General features: G+C 45.8%; 1 long non-coding RNA gene and 1 pseudogene across 1 annotated transcript in view; one reads left to right on the forward strand and one right to left on the reverse strand.

The window, feature by feature from the left end:
- Nucleotides 1-20,616, forward strand: part of LOC142588169 (uncharacterized) — a 117,407-nt gene that overhangs the window by 31,704 nt on the left and 65,087 nt on the right. The window lies entirely within an intron of this gene.
- LOC142588361 (long-chain-fatty-acid--CoA ligase 4 pseudogene) overlaps nt 1-20,616 on the reverse strand; it is a 56,697-nt pseudogene that overhangs the window by 23,988 nt on the left and 12,093 nt on the right.

Below are 20,616 nucleotides of genomic sequence, written 5' to 3' on the forward strand. Positions count from 1 at the left end.
AATCTGAAAGTCAATTAAGCAGTATTTGATTTTCCCTTTGCGTGTGGGAGTTGGTCGACATTTCATTTCATTTCATTTTTATTTCCTTAAAGGCCCCCGAGGGGGTTTTACATGAGGAGTGGGTTTTTTTTTCGCAGTATATTGTTGACACAACGATCAGTGCGATGTTATGTTTAATATGCTATGCGTGAAGCTTGATGGGCAGGTGATAGTGGCGATGTTGCGAGAAAGGCCGTTCCAATCTTTTGCTGCTCTGCAAAAAAATGAAGCAGAAAATATTTTAGTGCGGGCACGTGGGCGAGAAATTTCTGACGCATGACCAGTGCAATTGGATATGCGAGCTGCAGAAATAATGTAAGGAGCGCAATTAAGTGGCGAGTGAAAGAATTTGCGAGATCGAGAGGGGGTTGCAATGGGGGGGGGGGCGTCGGCGATAAGAGAAAGGTGATAAGTTACACTTGGTTTTGAGGGATGAAGCACTGATTTCGTATGAATACGAAGCATGAATGAATCTAGCAGCGCGATTTTGAGCGGATTCTAGGGCATTAGTGAGACCTACTTCGAGTGGGTTCCAGATGGGAGAAGCGTACTCTAACTTAGCCCTCGCTAGTGATTTGTAATCAAGTAGGTTTACGTGTCTCGGAGCGTTACGTAAATGACATTTTAAGAAACCCAAAGCACTGTTAGCTGATGACGTGACTTTAGCAATGTGCGTGTTCGTAGACACATTGTTAGATAACGTAACTCCAAGTGGTTACTAATTCAATAGGGACATTAGCTATATTATAAGTGAGGTGAAGGGGTATTTGACGAGGAATAAAATAAATGAGCTTGCATTTAGTAGGGTTTAGGGACATTAGCTAGTCAGCATACTATTGTACTATGTGGTCGAGATCTTGTTTTAAAATCATAGGGTCAGATGGGCTAGTAGCGGTTTAGTAAATAACACCGTCATCAGCAAACATGCGTATATTAGAACATACATGAACAGGTAGGGCGTTAAGGTATCTTAGGAACAGAAGAGGACTAAAGACAGAGCCTTGAGGCACCCCCGATGACACTGGAAGTTGGCTGGATAACTTGTTATTTGTAAGCACTACTTGTGAACGGTTACTGAAGAATTCTTTTATCCAATTTAATGCATTCGGGTGCAAGTTTAAGAAGTATAATTTTAAAATTAGGCGTTTGTCGGGTACATTATCAAAGGCTTTCGCGAACTGAAGAAACAAGGAGTCTGTTTGCACGTTCATATCAAGGCTAGCATGAAGGTCATGAACAAAGATGGCAAGCTGGGTTTCGCAGGAGAGACCCCTACGAAACCCATGTTGAGAATGGTGAAAGAAGTTATGGGAGTCGAGGAAATTCATGATGTAAGAGTAAATGACCTGTTCCATGAGTTTGCAAGGTACGCTGGTCAAGGAAATTGGGGCAGTAGTTCAGAGGTGAGTTTTCGTTACCGAATTTGAAGATGGGTATGGCCTTTCCCACCTTCCAGACATCTGAAATTGTACCTGTTGAAAGAGATTGCGAAAATAATAATGCAAAATAGGCGGAAGCAATGTGACCTATATTTTCCGACAGTTTGGCGTTAATTTCGTCCAGTCCATATGCCAATGACAACTTGTTCTTTACGATGAGGTATGAGATACCATCGACAGACATGGACGACGTGATACGACATGAAAACATAAGTAAGGAAATGTCTACTTACTTAGTGAAGACAGATGTAAAGGCCTTTTTGAAAGCATCGGCCCATTCATCGTCAGAGATAACCTCCACTGAGTCGTTAGTAAGAGTGATAGAAGCTACTGCTTTAGGGTTAATTGTCTGCCAAAACTTACGAGGGTTATTAGCTAACATATTAGGCAAATCGTAAAAAAAAGCGAATGTGGCGTTACGGATTCCTGTGAGATAAGCTTTTTCGTCTGCATAATGCTTGTCCCAGTTTTGGGCGCCCCCTCTAAGTATGGAATTCCGGAATAAAGCTTTTTCTTGTTATCTAGGCGGTGCAAAATTTTGTTATACCCGGTTTTCGGCTGTTTATACGGATAGTAGTTTTAGGGATGAACGTGTGTATTAGCTCGATTAATTTCTGCTTAAAAGCGAGCCAGTTTTCCTGAACAGAACAACAGTAAACATTGGCCTCATATGTGGGTAAAAAGGTGCAAATTTCGTTATTTATGGCATCATAATTACCCTTATTGTATAAGGTTATTGTTTTCTTGTGCGAGGGATTGGCAGTAGGGCAAGAACTGAAATCTACATGAATAATTTTGTGGTCGTTCATTTCATGGAGATGGTGAATCGAAGACAGGCTATCGGGAAGGGTTGTCAGTATTAAATCCAAAATGGTAAAGGAATCGCAAGTGACACGTGTTGCCTGAGTTAACAACTGCGTTAGGTTATAGTGAAGGCAAACATCAAGAAAATCTCTAGCTTCAGTTGTGTTAGCTGTTGTAATTTTTTTCCCTCAAATTAATACCAGAAAAATTGAAATTGCCAAAAAGAACGAGATCGGCTTTAGTATATGTCAAGGTAAGCTGGTTTAGAATAGTATTAAATGCGCGAGAAAAGTAGAATTGTTGTATGGGTGCCTATAGAAAACACCCAATAATGCAGAGTGTGGTAAAGCTTGAAATAATACCGATAAATTTTTAAGTCGGAGTGAATATAAATTACAGAACATGGTAATTCTTTACTGGCTGCTACGAGAACATCGTCCCCGCGAGCGCCTTTGCGGTCTTTCCGATAGACCTTGAAATTCGGTAAACCGGCGAGTACTTCTGAGTCGGCAACATCACTTGATATCCATGTTTCGGTTAGGATCAGAATACTGGTATCTGAAGACTTTACAAGATGAGACAGGTGATCACGTTTGGATATGAAACTTCGAATGTTCGTGAAGATTGCGGAAAAAAGAAGGTTAGCCTTTGGTCTCGGGTGAGAGCTGGCGATAGCTGCTTGACGTCGATATGGTTGCTATTGGATTTCTTGCACTGTTTTTGATGTTTCATTGTAAAGATAGCGTTTCGAGCCGCTTCGTGCAGTGTTTTATAGCGTAGGGAAAATGGAACAGACTTCTGTCTCGCAAATTTGACCAAGTGACTTCTGGCGTTCTGAACCCTGCGTGAGAAATCCTCACCTATGCTGTAGGGCGTTCCTTTCAACTTACGTCCGTTTGAAAGGATCCGGTCTTTTGTTTTGTAGAAGGCGAATTTTGCCATTATCGGCCTGCATCTCCCGCCTGTGTGGCGGTCTAAGCGATGCGGTCTGAGTGTCGAATGATTACTGGGTAGGGTTTGCTCTGTTGTTAGTAGTTGGTTCTTCAGTCCTTGCACTTCGCTTACTAGCGTTGACTGGCCCACGGAAAGGTTTTGTAATTCAGTGAAAATAGGATCAGGGCCGGGGTTTGACTAAATCACCTGATAATAAAACTTTGAGAAGGACTTAGAGAAATTAAGGTTTCTTTACATTAAATACTGAACAGATAAAGTAACAGTAAAAAGCCATCGTTACGGCAGGCCACAAATCGGACGCTGCGCCCGCGGCAAGAAAAACGTCTGTCCCTTTTCCGATGATGATGATGAAGCCTCAAACTATGGCACAAGCTCACTGCGGGGGATAGGCCGCGAACCAGGTGGTAATGGGATTAATAAATGAAATAATGTAGTTAATAATGTAAATAGTTAGGTAATAAAAAGGAAAATAAGTGACTAATCGAAGATGAGAAATAAACCGAGAATTATTTAAATAAATTATTGTATAGTAAGGTATTCAGCCTTGCATAGATAGGAATAGTAACACGAACTTATTAATAAAATACATAAAGTAAAGGATAGACGTAAAAATGAGCGAGTGAAATGTTACATAATAATAGTATTAATATTATAACGGTGAATTAGGGTTTTTCACTGTATTTTTCTAAATTTATGTTTTATTGAAGGAGAAATAGATAAATCGCGGAAAATGCGCAATATTAATAAGGCAATCTTTTTGTGTCACAGAGGAAATGACAAATGGCTCGGCAAACATTCCTGCGGCTGTATCCTGATACGGTTGCTCCAAGTTCGAGTGTAACAGCACTGCATAAAAGATGCCCTTGGCCCCAGCTGACGGGACCCAATCCTCAACATTCTCTTTATCAGTCCTACGCAACAAACTGTACCTCGACCCACTCTCCGGAAACAAATCCCGCTCACCGGACAGCGTAAATTTCGTGACCTTGCCTGCCAAGCTTGTCTCCACATGTACTGCATATAAGGTGTCCCAGCTGACGTTAGCCAAGCTGTGCCACACACAAAAAAAAAGAAAGAAAAAAGAGAATAGAAAAACAGGGTGTAAGATACGATGTTAACACATTCAGTATTCTGTAGTGGCGCCAGTATCGGAAGCTCATGATGGCCGAAATAGGAGACGACGATCCACCAGGCACGAGCTGTAGATCAAGAGCGCTCAACAAGATCTAATATAACGGTTACTGTTACAGCCCTTGGTGGAATACCGACTGTTCACGCGATTATAAATAAAGGAAAGCAGCCTGGAAAAAGTTGTTATATAACCAGTGTCCAAAAAATTGCAGTGTTTATAAGTTCTGCAGGACTATATTTGAACGCACAGTTTCTAACGAAGAAGACGGCTACGATTGGAAACATTTCGATTATCTATCACAGTCTAAAAACAAACGTGTACCGTTCAATTTTCTTCGTAGCGGAAAGAAACTTCCGCGTCCGAGTAACATTGACTCAATAGTTTTCAGTAGAGAAGAAATGACACAGATGCTACCAGAAATCGCGAAAGGTTAGTGGAGTTTAGCCTTGTTTGCGAGGGCGGCTGTACATAAGGGTCACGCGGGGTGGTCAGAAGAGACGCTTGGTTCGACACCAAGACGGCGGCGAAGAGTTATAGCCATCGGGGGTAGGGAAGCCGCGGTTTACGAAGAGCGCGTAAGCGAGTCGACTGTGAGTCGGGGTCTCCGCCAGTTGGTTCGCAAATGGAGTGCCGTGGCTTTGAAGTCAACCCCTCGCCGCTGAACCGCACCACGCCGAGACATTCCGCAAACGGACCAGATGTCTCAACGGGGCGTCGAAGTTTCTTCTTCGGGATAGTGTGTCTTGCGAGGTTGTGAGACAAGAGACTCGTTGCACTGCGAAGGATTTGTGGCAACGGCGTTGTCGCATTGGAACCTCGGATAGTGTCGCCCTGGAGCCCCGTTGTGTGCACACTGCGTGCACCGCAGTGTGATTGGACGAACGATGAGGCGAGGAGGGTATTGGGGATGCTTTTAGGTACGTGCAGGGCCGTTGGAAGGGGATTCGGTGGAGAATCGACTAAGAGAAAGAAGACCAAAATTCTAACTTTTGACTCGTAGTTTGATGTCCGCGTATATATTTTCCATTCAATGACTTGCCTATTCTATCCTAATACACAGTCAACCCCTTTGCAATCAGCGTCACAGCCTTGCCTACTGTAAGGTGACCTCACGACATGCACAACATCTTCAAGTTTTCCTCTCTGACATCGGGGCGATAATAAACCGGGTTTAAAAAGTCGATTCACTTCCCTGTTACCTCCATGTCCCTAGCTACGAATCCACTCAGATGATTTCATTGAGATTACTATGATGGATCTGATTACGGGCAGTGGACAGTATGCCACATTCCGCCCCAGTTGCTCACGGTGTAACTGCAAAATTAAAAAAAAATTTTATTCAAGGAGTTCCCAGGTGTACCTTTAGACGTAGTAAACTTTTCTGCTTAATTTTAGTGAATACATTCAAGTTGTAGACTTCCTAATACTATTCTGATTCTTAAAAATAATGGTGACGCATTCACGCTTGGACAATCTTCGGCCAATTACACTGACTTCTAATTGGGTAAATTAATCTAAACTATTCTAAATGCTTGCCTTATGAAATTAGTACAAGATAAAGATGCACTCAACCCTTTCTAAATTGGCTTTAGGTCTGGCTGTTCCATTCGGCACGTTCATGGGGACCTAGAGAGCCGAATAAAATTAGCACGACGCCAAATAGAAATTGCAGCTCTAGTAAATTTAGATATATGTAAAGCTTATGATAGTGCAGAACATGAAGTTTTATTGAATCGATTAACAAAACTTCTTTCCCAGAATGTAGAACACAATGATTTAATGTGTTTCGAAATGACCAAGAATTTTATTATTATTTGAAAGGATGTTCGTCAAACAGACGTCGACAGTCGCGTGGGGTTCCACAAGTAGTTGACACGTCACCTTTATTATTTAATATATTACAAAGCTCTGTAGCTTGTCATAATGACATATACAAAAATATATGTACAGATGACATCACATGTTTTGCGTCGGACCATGATGTCCACTCTTCATAAGTTTCATTGCTAACATACCTGCGCGCCATAGAAACCGGATTACAGTGTATTCGCCTCTACCTTAACGGTCAAAAATTGCTCAATTATGGTTTTCCTTTGATGGATGTAATACATATAAACCTTACCTACCGCTTGCAGAATATACCTCAGGTGGACTCGGTAAAGTACCTGGGCACAAGACATGATAATCGGTTTAGTTGGCGCACGCACATTGAATATATAAATAATAAACGAGTGCGGCCGGTTCCAATGCTGAGAAGGCTTTGTAACATTCGATGGGTGATGCGGAGAGGCTCTCTTGTGATCATCTATAAAATGTGCGTACGCGCAATTTTGGAATTTGGATGTGTTCCACGTTCAGGTGCGCCGGCATATAAATTACATCCCCGTGTTCTTCTGGAACGAGAAGCTTTACGCCTGTACCTTGGTTTACAAAAGTTCGTTGCCAACAACGTACTATACCTAGAAACTCACTTATCGTCTCTTCAGAAGAGTACGCATTTGGGCTGGTGGGTTCATGATTACGAGCGGAAAACAACGGTAAACGACAGGCCGAAGAGGGGCACACAAACCACAGCTGTGGTCTATGTCCATCTCCTCGTCCTGCCGTCTCTTTCGTGCAGATTTTGGTTATTAACGGTCCAAACATTCCTAAAGATCTACCGACTTCCTATGAAATTACAAGTAATTTTTATTTCTCGACCAGTAATATTTTTTTCAATCTTCCTGGCTTCGGTTCCACACTCCTGAGGTCGTCTTCGTTCAGGCACTTGTTGGTCCCTTAGATGCACCATTATGTTGGCAGTCAGAGACACCTATTGAGAGTGAGACAGACAATGACAGTGACAGACTCCTATTGGCGGTGAGAGACAGAATCTCTTGATTATTTTTGACGATATATACTTAAACAAGACAAAACACCTCTCTTGCAATATATTAAATGGGCTATTATAAAATCAGCTAATAGAGCTAAAAATAAACGCTGTCTTAGCGAGAGATGCATCGTAAACAAAACAAAACAAAAAAGTTGGCACTGCAATTTTCCGCTTTTGACCGGTCCTTCTCTTTAAGACTTCCTGACTACGTACCAGTATTTATAGCTCAGTTTCTGGCGTTTGCATTGGCTCTCCAGAAAGTGAACGTATCATTCTCGGGAGTTGTTAGAATAACGGACTCTTTATCTTTATGTTCAGCTCTCACTACAATAAAGGCTCACATATTTCACGTACATTTCATTGTTTAGTATCTTATCACTTAACACTAATTAGACAGGTATGGTTCCGTCGTCATAATGTATTATTAGTGAATTAGCAGACAGCTTGGCGAGAGCTGCCATAAGTGGTCAAATTCTCCAGATTGTTCCTTTATCTGCTTTCGTAACTGCTGCTGGGTTTAGGAGATGGGCAAGCATGCAAAATTCTTGGAATCTATCATTAACAAACTTAATTGATTACTTGCACCTACTATTTCCTTGGAACAAAAACTTCTGCTGTAACCGAAAGGTAGAAGTTTTGTTGACGAAATTCCCATGTCGGATACCTGCATTACACTATTATCTGCAACGATCTGATCTGGCGCCCTCCTCCTTTTGCTCATACTGTGGTGAAGATGAAGCAATAGAACACTTCTTCCTGTCATGCCGCCGTTCTTCCGCGTTAAACTTCATTGCTTTAGCCATTCAAAATTTCTCAATAGTGATTCTTTGAAGACTCGTGTAGTCTTTTTCTTAAATCAACCGATTATTGGCCAACCCCCATACAGGGTCTAAGACACTCTCGGAGGAAAGCAAAGCAAAGCAAAGAATGCACCAGGCTACTTCTATCTTTCAGTTCTAACTTACCTATTATAAATCTCCTCTCATTTTGCACTTTACATTGACTTACCCGGTTCTCGGCCGATCACCAAGAAGAGGTACGTGCTGGTATTTTCAAGGATCTGCATTCTACCTCTGACGGAGCCAGAACGACGAAATGCTGCTCCTCTGCACAGCGGCCACAAATAATCGCCGCCACTCTCAATAGAGTATAGACGGCTCGCATCTACCGGCCGCCTACACGTTCATTCATTCGGTTGTTCATTCATTCATTCATTCATTCATTCACTTATTTGTTTCTTTCCTATTTGGTCCTTGTGAAGCGACAGGCTTCTCGGCTCTTTTTTGCTTGTCGCTTCAGCATTAATCACTGCCTTCAATGAAATGAGCAGCCGCGGTCTGGCTTAGTGGTTATGGCATTTCATTTCTGAGCTCGAGGTCGCAGGTTCAGTCGCGGCCGTGGCGGCCACTTTCAATGGGTGTGAAAAAAAAAAGGAAGCCGCCCGTGAAAAGTGCGCGCAAAACAACCGCAGGTTCGTTTAATCATCCTTATTCACCCGCATCCCATACCCCTGTATGCCCTGAAGCATTAACCCTCACGTTAATGAAATAAAAAAATTAACCGCAGGTGGTCAAAATTAATTCATCCGTAGCCCCCCAATAACGTATGCCTCATAATCGGAGCATTTTTTTGGCGTGTGAAACCGCAGAACTTAATTTCTGCAGTAAAAATTGGCATGTCGGGGTGTCTTGAATGTATGACCTAAGGTCACGCTCACTTCCACGAGACTGAGCCATACTTGAAATTCTAGCTGTGTTAATCAGTTCATCCTTTTTTTTTTCTTTTGCACGTGTGCGTAGCACACATTTCAATATGAGATTACGGACCGAATGACGTCTTTCGTCGTTTGCTTTGACTTCAAAAAATTGAATTATGGGGTTTTACGTGCCTAAACCACTTTTTGATTATGAGGCACGTCGTAGTCGAAGACTCCGGAAATTTCGACCACCTGGTGTTCTTTAACGTGCACCTAAATATAAGTACACGGGTGTTTTCGCAGTTCGCCCCGAAATGCGGCCTCCGTGACCGGGATTCGATCCCACGACCTCGTGCTCAGCAGCCCAACACCATAGCCACTGAGCAAGTATGGCGGGTTGCTGGTTGCTTTGCCTTCGCATACAAAGTGCTGACCATCGCCCGCAATCTTCGAAACGTACTTACATGTCCCTAAGCAAAGTAAACATTCGCATCTATTTGCTGTTCTGAATGCCTATCTGGCTGTGTTTGCCTGTTTTGAGATTAGTGCAAGCACGTATAACCGCGTCGCGCGATAACAGCGACACGCATATCCACGGTGTATTAGGTTGTTGCAAAGCACAGTCCACCAGCATTGTTGCCACCGCAGTATATCGAGGAGCAAACATTCGTTCCATTGTGAAGGCTTGCGTGGCCACTTCTAGTCCACTCCTGTCGTCTCACGGCCAAGAGCACATATCGCTTTGTTTGTATTCCGTCTATGCACGATGGTCATCGACGTGACAAACACAATTGAGTACAGTACACCCACAACAAAGGGTTCGCTTGTGCTGCATTGAAATGCATAGCAGGACTATTGGTTGATTGACAAGTGCATCCTTAGTCAAATATGGCTGCCGCATTTCGGAACAATCTACCAGTACCACGTCTTCCGACGTGGCTTTCTCCGCAGCTGTGCAATTTAGTGCTCAACTCGTACCTTATCCATATAAATAAATAAATATATAAATAAATAAATAAATAAATAAATAAATAAATAAAATTTCAGTGATTTAAGAGGAATTCGTCTTTCTTGTTTCAACGATTACCGTTTTAAGTGTTGAAAAAGTTTTGAAGCAAGAAAGCTATATCTCAGGGACTGGTAATAGTAGAAAACGTCTCGACTGAAACTTGAGCAAGGTTTGACCTCTTAATGAGAAGGGATGGGGGTAAATAACCAAGTTCACAGTCGTATTTAAGGCTCGTTGCCACTGATCGACAGGCCAGCCTAAGAGAAAGTGACAAAGGGCGATCAAATAACTGAGCAAGCAAGGAGACTTAAAAAATAGAATATTTATCCAGAGCCTGATTGCAAGAAGTTGTGCGAACGATAGACTGGGACTTGGAAATACACCAGGATGGCACTGTTTAAGAGGTATCCTACGTAGAACTGGACGAAGCTGCCGGTGAACTAACCAGACAAAATTGAACCAGCAACACTGCATGTGCACTTCATTATTCGGCAGTAGAAGAATTTATTCAGTTCGCGGCTAGATAAAATAAAATTTTTAATTGTGTTTAGTAAAATTAAAACGCATTTTGTTTACCGTTGTAAAACAAAAAAAAACACCTAACCCATTAGGCACTTTGTACATCAGGACACTTGGACCACAGTTCACGGCCCGGAAAGCCGTGCGCATTCACAGCAGTCTGGTGTCCTATGCCAGCCCGTACATCTCGGCAATGTCACGTTGGTAAAAGTTCTGAAGCGGCTTTCTGCGAAGCTTGAACGTCGGCGTGACCAGGCCCGAGTCGGGCGTCCACTCTTCAGCACACAGTTTCAGCTTGAGCGGCACTTCTGTCTTGTGCAGCCCGCTGGCGCGCGCGAATGTCAGGATCGACTCGGAGGCGGCTTTTGCAACGTCACTGTCCTGGCACAGCTCCTTCAGAGTGGACGTCTCCTCTTTGCCAAGTTCCTTGGCTAGGCGCATCAACTGCTTGTGGTTCGGTGTTACAAACGCCACGATGTACGTATGCAGGGAACTGCCGTACGCGAACATGTTGTCGATGAGCGGACAGGTCTTGAGAATCATTTCGACGCGTCCCAACGAAACGTACTCGCCGTATTGGAGCTTTACCAGGTCCTTCTTGCGGTCGATTATCTTGATCGTGCCGTCCGGGAACATCTCGCCGATGTCGCCAGTGTAGAACCAGCGTATACCGCTTTCCTCGCGAAACGACTCACGAGTTAGTTCATCATTCTTGAAGTACCCTTTGGCGATACCCGGTCCACCAACGAGGACCTCACCGCGGGGGTTAGGACGGTCCGAAACGTTGTAGTTGCCTTCTGGCCAGTCGACCAGCCGGATGTAGCATCTTGGTAGAGGCGCTCCTACGCCGTTCACGCTAACGTCTTCAGTGTCCACTATGGTAGCAGCGCCGCCTGTCTCTGTGAGGCCGTAGCCCTCGACGATGGGGCAACACATGCAGACTCGAAGGTACCGGCGGGTCTCTCTGGACAGCGGTGCCGAGCCACATGCGACGGCCTTGACGTTACCGCCGAGTACTGCGCTGGTTTTCTTGAAGATGGCTCTGTTGAGGAGAGGCGTGTCGAAGCCAAGGTCTAGCCAGAAGTTCTTGTACTTCACAGCGAAGTCGAAGAAAGCCTTGAACAGTGGGCCTTTCGAGGCAGCTGCTTCGCTGATTCCCTTGACAAGCCTGTCTAGTATGAGCGGCACAGTTGCTATCTGAGTCGGTTGTATAAGCGTCACGTCGCCAGGACAGCCCCGGGCCAAGGCGGTGGCATTGTCTGTGAGCGTCTGAGGACTGGAGTAGCCGATGCGCGCCCCGACAGCGAAGAGATGCAGCTCAGCGACCAGTTCGAACATGTGTGCCAGGGGTAGGTAGGCCACGTAAGTGTCGTTGCAGGTCGAGACGTCATACCTCTGGCAGCCTACGGCGAAGCTGTGCAGTGCTGAAACAAGGCTTGCGTGCGTGCATACGACGCCCTTGGGCAGCCCTGTGGAGCCGCTAGTGAACATGACAATGGCCACGTCGTCTGGTGCGGGAGAGCATGAGGGCAGCTCGCAGCTTTCGGCACGTTTCTCGAGACTAGAAAACGGAACAATCTGCAATAAAAAAAGAAGCGAGAAGCCTGCCGTTATGCCGTTCCGTCACAAATTGTGATGCATTCCCAATAACTGTACCAGCATCACATAATTTTATTCGAATGTACTGTAGAATCTACTTAAAGGGACACTAAAGTGAAGAATGATTTCTTCTGCATCAGTAAATTACCGTTCCACAACACCAAAAACACCACTCTTACAACGATAAGACGTTTGGTAAGCCATTAAAAGCGCAAGAACTAAATACGGGTGGCGACGCCTACGTATGTTCCCGCACTTGGGGGCTGTGACATCTTGGATTTTGATGGCATCTTCTAGGGCCTACTAATTATATATAGCGGTACACATTGAATACATTGCGTTCTAAAGGAACCAAATATTATGCGAAGCATATTAACGTAGGTTTCGGGCCTTCGCGCGACGCCCGGCGGTGGCCACCATTGACCCTAAAGTGGGGTCACGTGACATGACGTCATGTGATGACGTCACACCGGCTGCAGATGGGGCCTCATATCGCGCCGTCGGTCGCCTCCCGGTGGTGGCCACCATTGACCCTGAAGTGAGATCACATGATGTGACGTCACGTGAGGACGTCACACCGGCTGCAGATAGGGCCTCATATCGCGCCGTCGGACGTCGCCCGGCGGAGGCCTCCACGCTTCGGTTCGCGCCGTCGCGCGCGACGCGGCGGCGGCGCCACCATCGCTGCATCACGTGATATGTGACGTCACGCCAGGGATGAAGCGGCGCGCGCCCGCCGTCGCGTCAGTCTCTGTGCCCGCAACCACGCCAGCGTCCTTGCGCCGGGCGTGTATGCGGTCAAGATGCCTCCAAACGCTAAGGATACGCTAAGGTTAAGCCCAGTGGATGCGAAGCATCCACTGGGCTTAACCTTGATGAGCCTCAAATTTTTTACACATGCCAAGTTTCGGGAACCTCTATTCAGCCAACGCGGCCGAAATGCGAAAACATACTTTGGAATCCCTGACGTCACTGTGACGTACCGGTGCTGGGTTTCGGCGCGAAATTCAAATGCTGATACTTGGACCTTCATTTTCTCATCTAATAATCAAACATTTTTTTTAAATGACTGCCTGCAGGGTTCTCAAACAATGCTTCATTAGTCTAAACTGATTTATTGTTTCGCTTTAGTGTCCCTTTAAGAAACGTCGAGGCAGGATAATCTGTTGTGAATATTCTAGGGAGTCGTATTAATAAACTTAGATTTAGAGTACAGTCAGTCATGTTGCTTTTTCGCATTAAAAGAATAAGTTCGAATCACCTTGCCAAACTACATGCAGATGTTAGTTACTAACGGCAGGCAACATTACGAGGAAGGAAAAAAATATTCTTTCACCATTGCTAATGCAAAGTGGCACGTGGAACAACTCGTCAAAGATGTGGTAGTGGTTCTACTAAAGTGGACCTGCGTAGCAGTACCCTGAAAAATATGAAGCGAACTGGAGCCAAATTGTGTAATCAAAAGAGTCCAATTATTCTATAGCTCCGTGCACAGTTTTCCTTGCTGCTGCTGCTGCTGCATAACATAGATAAAAAAGTGGCTGTGGTTCAACGGGACTTGAACCTAGTTCAAGCTCTGTTAAGCATGGCCAGACACGATTCTTCCGTGCTTCTTCCCGGCGAGCTATATCGGCACGGTGCTCAGGCTTAGCGTGGCGCCTGCTGCGAACAGTTGACGCGCTCGCTCCGGCGCGTGTTTCCCTCACGGGGAGACTGACTGACCGAACGCCTCGGAGAAGCTGTTAAGGCGCGTTTATAGTCTGACGTCATCGGCGCGCGGGTGAGCATCGCTCAACGCCGGGCGCGTCGGCACTGCGCCACTGCGTCGAACCATAGGTCGAGCTATAGACGCTCTTCTTCTCGCCAACGTGACCTAACGTGTGCGTACACTCACGCTAGAGTATGCGTCGCACTATAGAGTTTTAGTTGAGCGTGTTTACGCTCCGCTAAGCAGCTAAGCGGAGCGGAAGCGCGAATGCGCATGCGCTGTCGTAAGCGGTATAGCGGAGTGAGGAACACGGTCCGCTTAGAAGCTGCATGAGCGGAGCGTGCCGCGCAGCGCTTTGGCTAGCGTTGGCGTCAGAAAGGATTGGATTGGATGCGAAAAGCAAGCGCACTGGCTATCACGTGGCGTTTCCCAAGACGACACTTTATTTTCCACTGGATAAGATGGACCAGTAACGCATACAAGCGCACGTCTAGATACTTCATGGAGAAATAAGTTATATATATATATATATATAGATACATATATACGTTTTACTGTATAAGAGGGATCAATAGGTGTATTTATTTTCTTTCATTACCCTGAATTTGGCCAGTGGGCACTGCTACTACGAAAAGTCCGCTTCGCTCCGCTAAACGTATAATTATAACGTGAAAATCTTCCGCCGCTCCGCTGTGGCTTACCGGGGCAGCTCGGAGCGGAGCATACCGTAAAGACGCTCAATTAAAACGCTCTTATATTAACGCGGGAGCGTTAAAAAGCCCTTGTCGCAGAAAATCCGGTGTCGGCGTAGAACGTCGCTTCGGCAAAAAGATATTCGAACCACACATACCCAGGCCCTCCATGTGACGCAAGGACTTTACTCAACTAGTTGAATTTCTCAAGCTACAATACGTGGAAAAATCGTGAGCGACGAATAAAACACAACTTACAGTCATGGCAGCTCTCAGACTGTAATTTTATCATATGAGAAAACATAATTATGTTATGCAAAAACTCAAAGAAACTCCTTTTCTAGCGTTTCTGCAATTCGCAGACCGGCCGCGGCGTCCGCATTTTCGCGCGTCGGCGCGCGGATGTCTCGGGGGCCACGGAACGGCGCTCCTGGTTTCTTGCAACGCCTCTAGCTGGCGCTGGCCTCAGCCGCATCGCGGCCCACACAAGAGGCCGCGTTTCAGCCACAAAGCCCGCCTTCGTACATAGCGTTCGCGGCCAGCGTTTTCAGGTAAACATTACGGTTACATGCGCTCCAGGTATCGGGAAGCACGAGAAGCAGTCGGGGATCTGAGAATGCTATGGCGTTCCACTCTTAGAGGAGATCCTTAAGCATCCTCTAAATTTTTTAGCCGTTTAAACCTTCGCCTAGTCACGTGGTAGACAGCGGCGAGCCTCGAGTGAACGCAGCTCATACGCATCTCTGTAGCAGATCACGTGACGTGACGTCACACCTTCACACGTGCACGCCGGCGGCTGAAGGTTAAAGGCGCGCTGAGACTGACCTTGGGAGCTGTACCTCGAGGAGTAGAGCGTTCCCTCTAAAACAAATCGCGTGCTCGAATCCGTACACCTTGGCCCTAACTAAACGACTGGGTTATGAAGGCAAAACATATTTGCGTGGAAGGTGTCATGGCAAAACGCGTCATTGTGAATACATCTTATGCAGAGCAAAAGAAACAGGACCGCCAATCATGATACAACCATGCACATGGTGGAAGCACAACCTTCTTGTTTATGCAGTCAAGCGCATCGGCAACTAACGCCTCTATATGGAAGTGGCTTGTATAAAGAAGGAATAAATATGTCCCAGTTTGACTGGGAGGTGCGCGAGACGTGATCTTTACAACAAAGTGACTTATATAACGAATTATTTGGAGGCCCCAAGCATTTCGTTATAAAGGCGTTGGACAGTACATTTATTGACGTATGACTTATTCACCTATGGATACAATTCCAGAAGTCGCTGAGCTGTTTTCCTGCGTTTCTGAGTGGTTTTTCTTTTCATTTCAGCATGTTGTACGTTCGCGTACTTCATATGCTGCCTCAGTCCCGTGTACAAAAGTTACGTTGAGTCAGTTTCGCAATGCTTTCATCCATGAATACTGTTTGTCATTGACCAGCCGCTGCGTTAGGATGCTCTGGGTTTCATAAGAACACACCTCGAACGCATATGGACGGTTCTGGGAATCATATCCCCGGTTTTTGGAAGCTTTAACAGCGTCAAAGGAACTTGATCCTTGGCAGCTGTGTGCAGGAGACTCGAGCACCTGCTCCTTTCTGTTTGGATTTCCTTAGAACCTTTGGGTGTTTAACAAGAAAAATTCACTGTAAAACATTCTTACGCATATCAAATAATTTTTTTTGCTACACCGTTGACGCGCTGGCACAGTGAACACAGGAAGTATGTCTATCGACACTGTTCTACGTGTAAATACAGTGAGCGTATACTTCCTGTATGCATAGTTTTGTCCTAGTCTCTCCTCACGGACATTGAGCAGGTACAGCATCAGTACAGCAACAACTTAGCTCACAGTACTATGTCATCCTTCTAGTCTACTCTCCCCTGTCAACTCTGTACTCTTTACTCCAATGCAAAGTAGAAGGCTACAAGAGAGCGCTCCTCCAGTCAAAGTATCCCCCTTTACGCCAATTAAATCTTTGTTCAGCTTCAAGCCACACCCTCTTTGTATCGTAGTGTTGTCTCGTTGCAACAAATATTTTAACAAAAAGGGGGAAATGTTTCATGCATACTGACCTGTGGGCCTTGAGTCGACGGCTCCAACGGCTTGGAGTTAGGGTTCTCCATGGTGACAATGTGGGTCAGCGATGGCATTTTGTTCACCACACTCAGAATACGCGGTAGAAGGTCTTCGGACGTGACTAAGTGCGTCGCCTCTGTCTCGTTGATGGCGCTCACTATTCCGTCGTCGCTGAGCGTCGCGTACAGCGTCACGAGAGGGACGCTGGTGCGAAAACAAGCCTGCGCCGTCAACAGCCACTCGAAGCGCGTCTCGGCCAAGATGACCAAGTACTGACCGGGCCTGGCACCTATCGAGTGGAGCCCGCGCGCTGTCAAGTCGATTCTGCTATCCACCTCTTCGTACGTTTTCCACTCGTACTCGCCGAGGACGAGCTTCTTGAACACCTTGCCGTTGTCCTGCTTCTCTTCATTGTAACCCAGCACTGGTCGGACTCCTATGGCTGACCGTTGGGCGTAGAGGCTGATTGCCGTTCGAGCCAACTCGTCCAAGGTCTGGACGCCTTCCATACTCTCGATCGAGCTGTTCTTCAAACGTCGGTAGGGTGACGACGGGTCTCCCTCCACGACGGGCTTGGCGAAGCAAGCGCGCTTTCTCTTCCAGTACACCCAGGGCTTCTGGAAAACGGCGTAGACTGGGAGCGTGACGATGTCGTAAATGGCCACAAGGAGCTTTATGAGCACCAGGAAGGCTTGAATTGCGGCGGGGTGTGTAGCCACTCCTGAGGACGTCATATTTTCCTAGTTTTGCAGCCGGAAACTGGAAAACAGCACGAAGATTTGGGTGGTAGAAGCTGGCGCAGATATATATTGGAGAGCTCAGGCGAAGTGGTTGTTCTCCTCTCTTATCAGGTACGTGAGCGACGAATAAGATGATGATGATGATGATGATGAAGCCTCAATTAATGGCACATACCCACTGCAGGGGATAGGCCACGAACCGGGTGGTGATATTATTGACGAACGCGAGAGAGTAATCGCAGTCTTTGTTCTCCTTTTCTTCTATGATGCTCCACAATATGTACAAGAAAAAATCCTTTTTCCTTAAGTTTGAGAATATTATGTTTAGTTTCTACGGAACGAGCGAGGTGGTCCTTTAAAATTGACAAACACACGGTAGATGCAGTCGTAGAGCTTTGTTAAAATGGCACAAAGCCGCTCTGGGGGATTGGAGAATTTGCCGAGAATCGCAAATGTCCGCTTTTCTGTTCGTCGAAGGCGACGCTGCTTCCACGCCAAAACCCGGAGTGGAGCGTTGGGAAGGAACAGGAGCGGAGTGCTAATCGTTGTGGCACTTCAGCGCTCTTTGGCGGCTTATACCAAGTGGCGCTCTCGTGAAGGAGTACCCGACGTATTGTCCACCATGTCCGCGATTACGCTCCGTTTGCTTTGGCAGGTGGCCCAGCGGGCTCTCTCGATGAGCTTCCGAGGGCAGTCTTTTCTTCACTGGACCTGCGGCCCTGGAATATACACAATTGACATGGTATCGTTTTAGAAACGCACTCTGGTGTCATCGTGAGCGCAATTAATTTCGAATTCAGTATGTTTCAGAAAACGATAGTATTGTCAAGAAGTACCTCCTTTGCCCTCATTGCAACTTGGTCCTGATGGGGATTAACAGTGCAATGTCAAAGCCTGGTTCTACATTAGGAAAATTATAAAAACTTGTTCACCAGTCTTTCGGGCTTTGGAGTACATTTATACAAAAACAATGAACTGTTCTTTTTGTTATAGTAACTTTTTGTTATACAGTAACTAATTCATTAGTACTTGATGTACTTAACTATCAACAACTGGAAACCTTCTTCTACTTATAAAAGAACACATCAAGCTCGAAGGTTTTAGGTAGTAAAACCGCGATTTTATTATAAGGCACGCGTTAAGGGAAATCGCGGGGGGGGGGGGGGGGCTACAAATTATATTTGACCAACAGGCATTGTTTACGTGCACCAATTGTATGACACACGAGTGTTTTTTGCCTTTCACCTCGATTGGAATGCGGCCGACGCGGCCGGCATTAAACCGTGACCTCGAGCTCAACAGCGAAACGCCATAGCCGCTGGTCGACGGTGGTAGGTCGGCGTATTGAAAGAGCTACTGTAGAATATATGGGTTGGTTTCTCCTGCTTAAATTACAATTTCGAGGTGTTAATTAAATCAGCGTAGTATGTGTGACAAGTCGAGAATTAAACTTTCAAGAAAACATTCGTCAGGTTTGGCCGACGATACCAGCCGATTGTGAAACTGCAGGCATAAAGCACCGCTCTGTTCATTTTGTGATATGTCGTGGACCGTAAACGAGTGACAGTACGTCATTATTTAAAACGGAGCCCGAATTAGGTCACATGTGTCCCCGCGTGACGAAATGAACCCTGTCTCCTTCTTGCTAAAATGAAGCCAAGGTTAGTAATAAAAACTAGCTCTTCGTCACTGTCTCTCGATTGGAAACGGTTACGTGTCGGCAGTCAAATTACAGCGCCAAAATGCGAAGCCACTGGGTGACATAGCAGTAAACGGAAATCGGGGTCTTCATCCTACAATATTTAGATGTCGCTGCAAACCCTCCTGTGCTACTTAACTGTATTGACATCTACGTAATGCACGATGTAGGTGTGGTTCGTTGTGATGTCCACTGAACCAAGTCCGCGTCAAAGAGGTTCATTGAAGAGCGGCGGCACATACCCAGTACACTCACTGACGGACATTCAGTGGCACAAACACAATGACCCCAATGGCACACATCCAAGTTGGCATCAAACGGAAGAGCGGGTCATGGAAGAGCGGATCCAATGGGTCATATCCAGTGGTCCCAGTTCCTCATATCCAGTGGCACATAACCAGGGCCCACAGTTGCCCATACCCTTAGGCCCCAGTGGTTCAAACCCAGCAGCCGTAGTGACCCATATTCAGTGGTTTCAGGGGTAGATTCTCAGTGAAACCTACCCAGTGGTGCGTACCCAGTGGCCCACGTGGCACAAACTTTACAGCGAAGCCGTATATGGCTAGGGTTCCGTGTATTTTTCGTGTGCGTCAACAAAAACTGTCATCATCAATGACTCGCACCCCCGTAAGCAAGCAAAAAGTGCAATGGCTCATAGCCCTGTAAGGCAGAGGCTACAAGCACTCAGCAAAGTAAAGCACACAGTGCTTACATTCTTTCTAATCGCATACAACATAGAAAACAACATGTCGAAAACTGTCTTCACTAATTGCTCATAGCCCTGGAAGCAATGGCTCATACACCCGTAAGCAAGCAAAAAAAATGCAATGGCTCATATTCTCGTAAGGTTCGTGGACACAAAATTCATGTAAGTTTGTCATTTGACTAACAAGAGGACAATGCCAGCGACCATGGGGATGCATGGCTGTGCCGTACAAGCGAAAGATGGAATTGTGATAGCCACTGTGCATATATCTCCAGGCACACCCAAGTGCGATGTAGAGTTCATGACCACGCGCTTTGCATGGATTAGCCGTTATGACACTAGCCCTGCGATCATCATTGGAGACTTCAATGCGGACGTTTCAATACCAGACAAGAAATAGCTCACTCAGCTTGTGCTAGAAAAGTTTGAAGTCCCACACTTATGTCACTCAATTACTCAACAGCGGTGGTGTATAGATTTAACTACGCTGGTCCTCCGCCTTCACAGAGTCGAATGGCTCCTCATTTTCTTACACTGCGCGTTCGTCGGCACCAGCCAAAAGAAGAAAAAATAAGGACGACGAGATAGACTGGAAAAACCGGGTTGACTCGGAGAATTTGAAACGTTATCGCTTTACAAATTTGAAACCTGCTGCAGCAACAACAGCAAAACAAATATATCACCATTAGTTCCACATACGTCCAATGTTCCAATCATAATACGGTCAATATATCAGGAATGTACCAATCACTTGTGTGAATATTGTGAGAGCTCCTCTGCAAGCGCTCAATGGCAATTTTCGATTGGCGAAATGCGAAAACACCCGTGTAGTTAGATTTGGGTGCACGTTAAAGAATTCCAGGTGGCGCAAACTTCCGCAGTACCTCACTACGGCGGGCCTCATAATAAAATCGTGGTTTTGGCAC

The sequence above is a fragment of the Dermacentor variabilis genome, chromosome 7, assembly GCF_050947875.1.
Source record: "Dermacentor variabilis isolate Ectoservices chromosome 7, ASM5094787v1, whole genome shotgun sequence".
Taxonomy (NCBI): Eukaryota; Metazoa; Arthropoda; class Arachnida; order Ixodida; family Ixodidae; genus Dermacentor; species Dermacentor variabilis.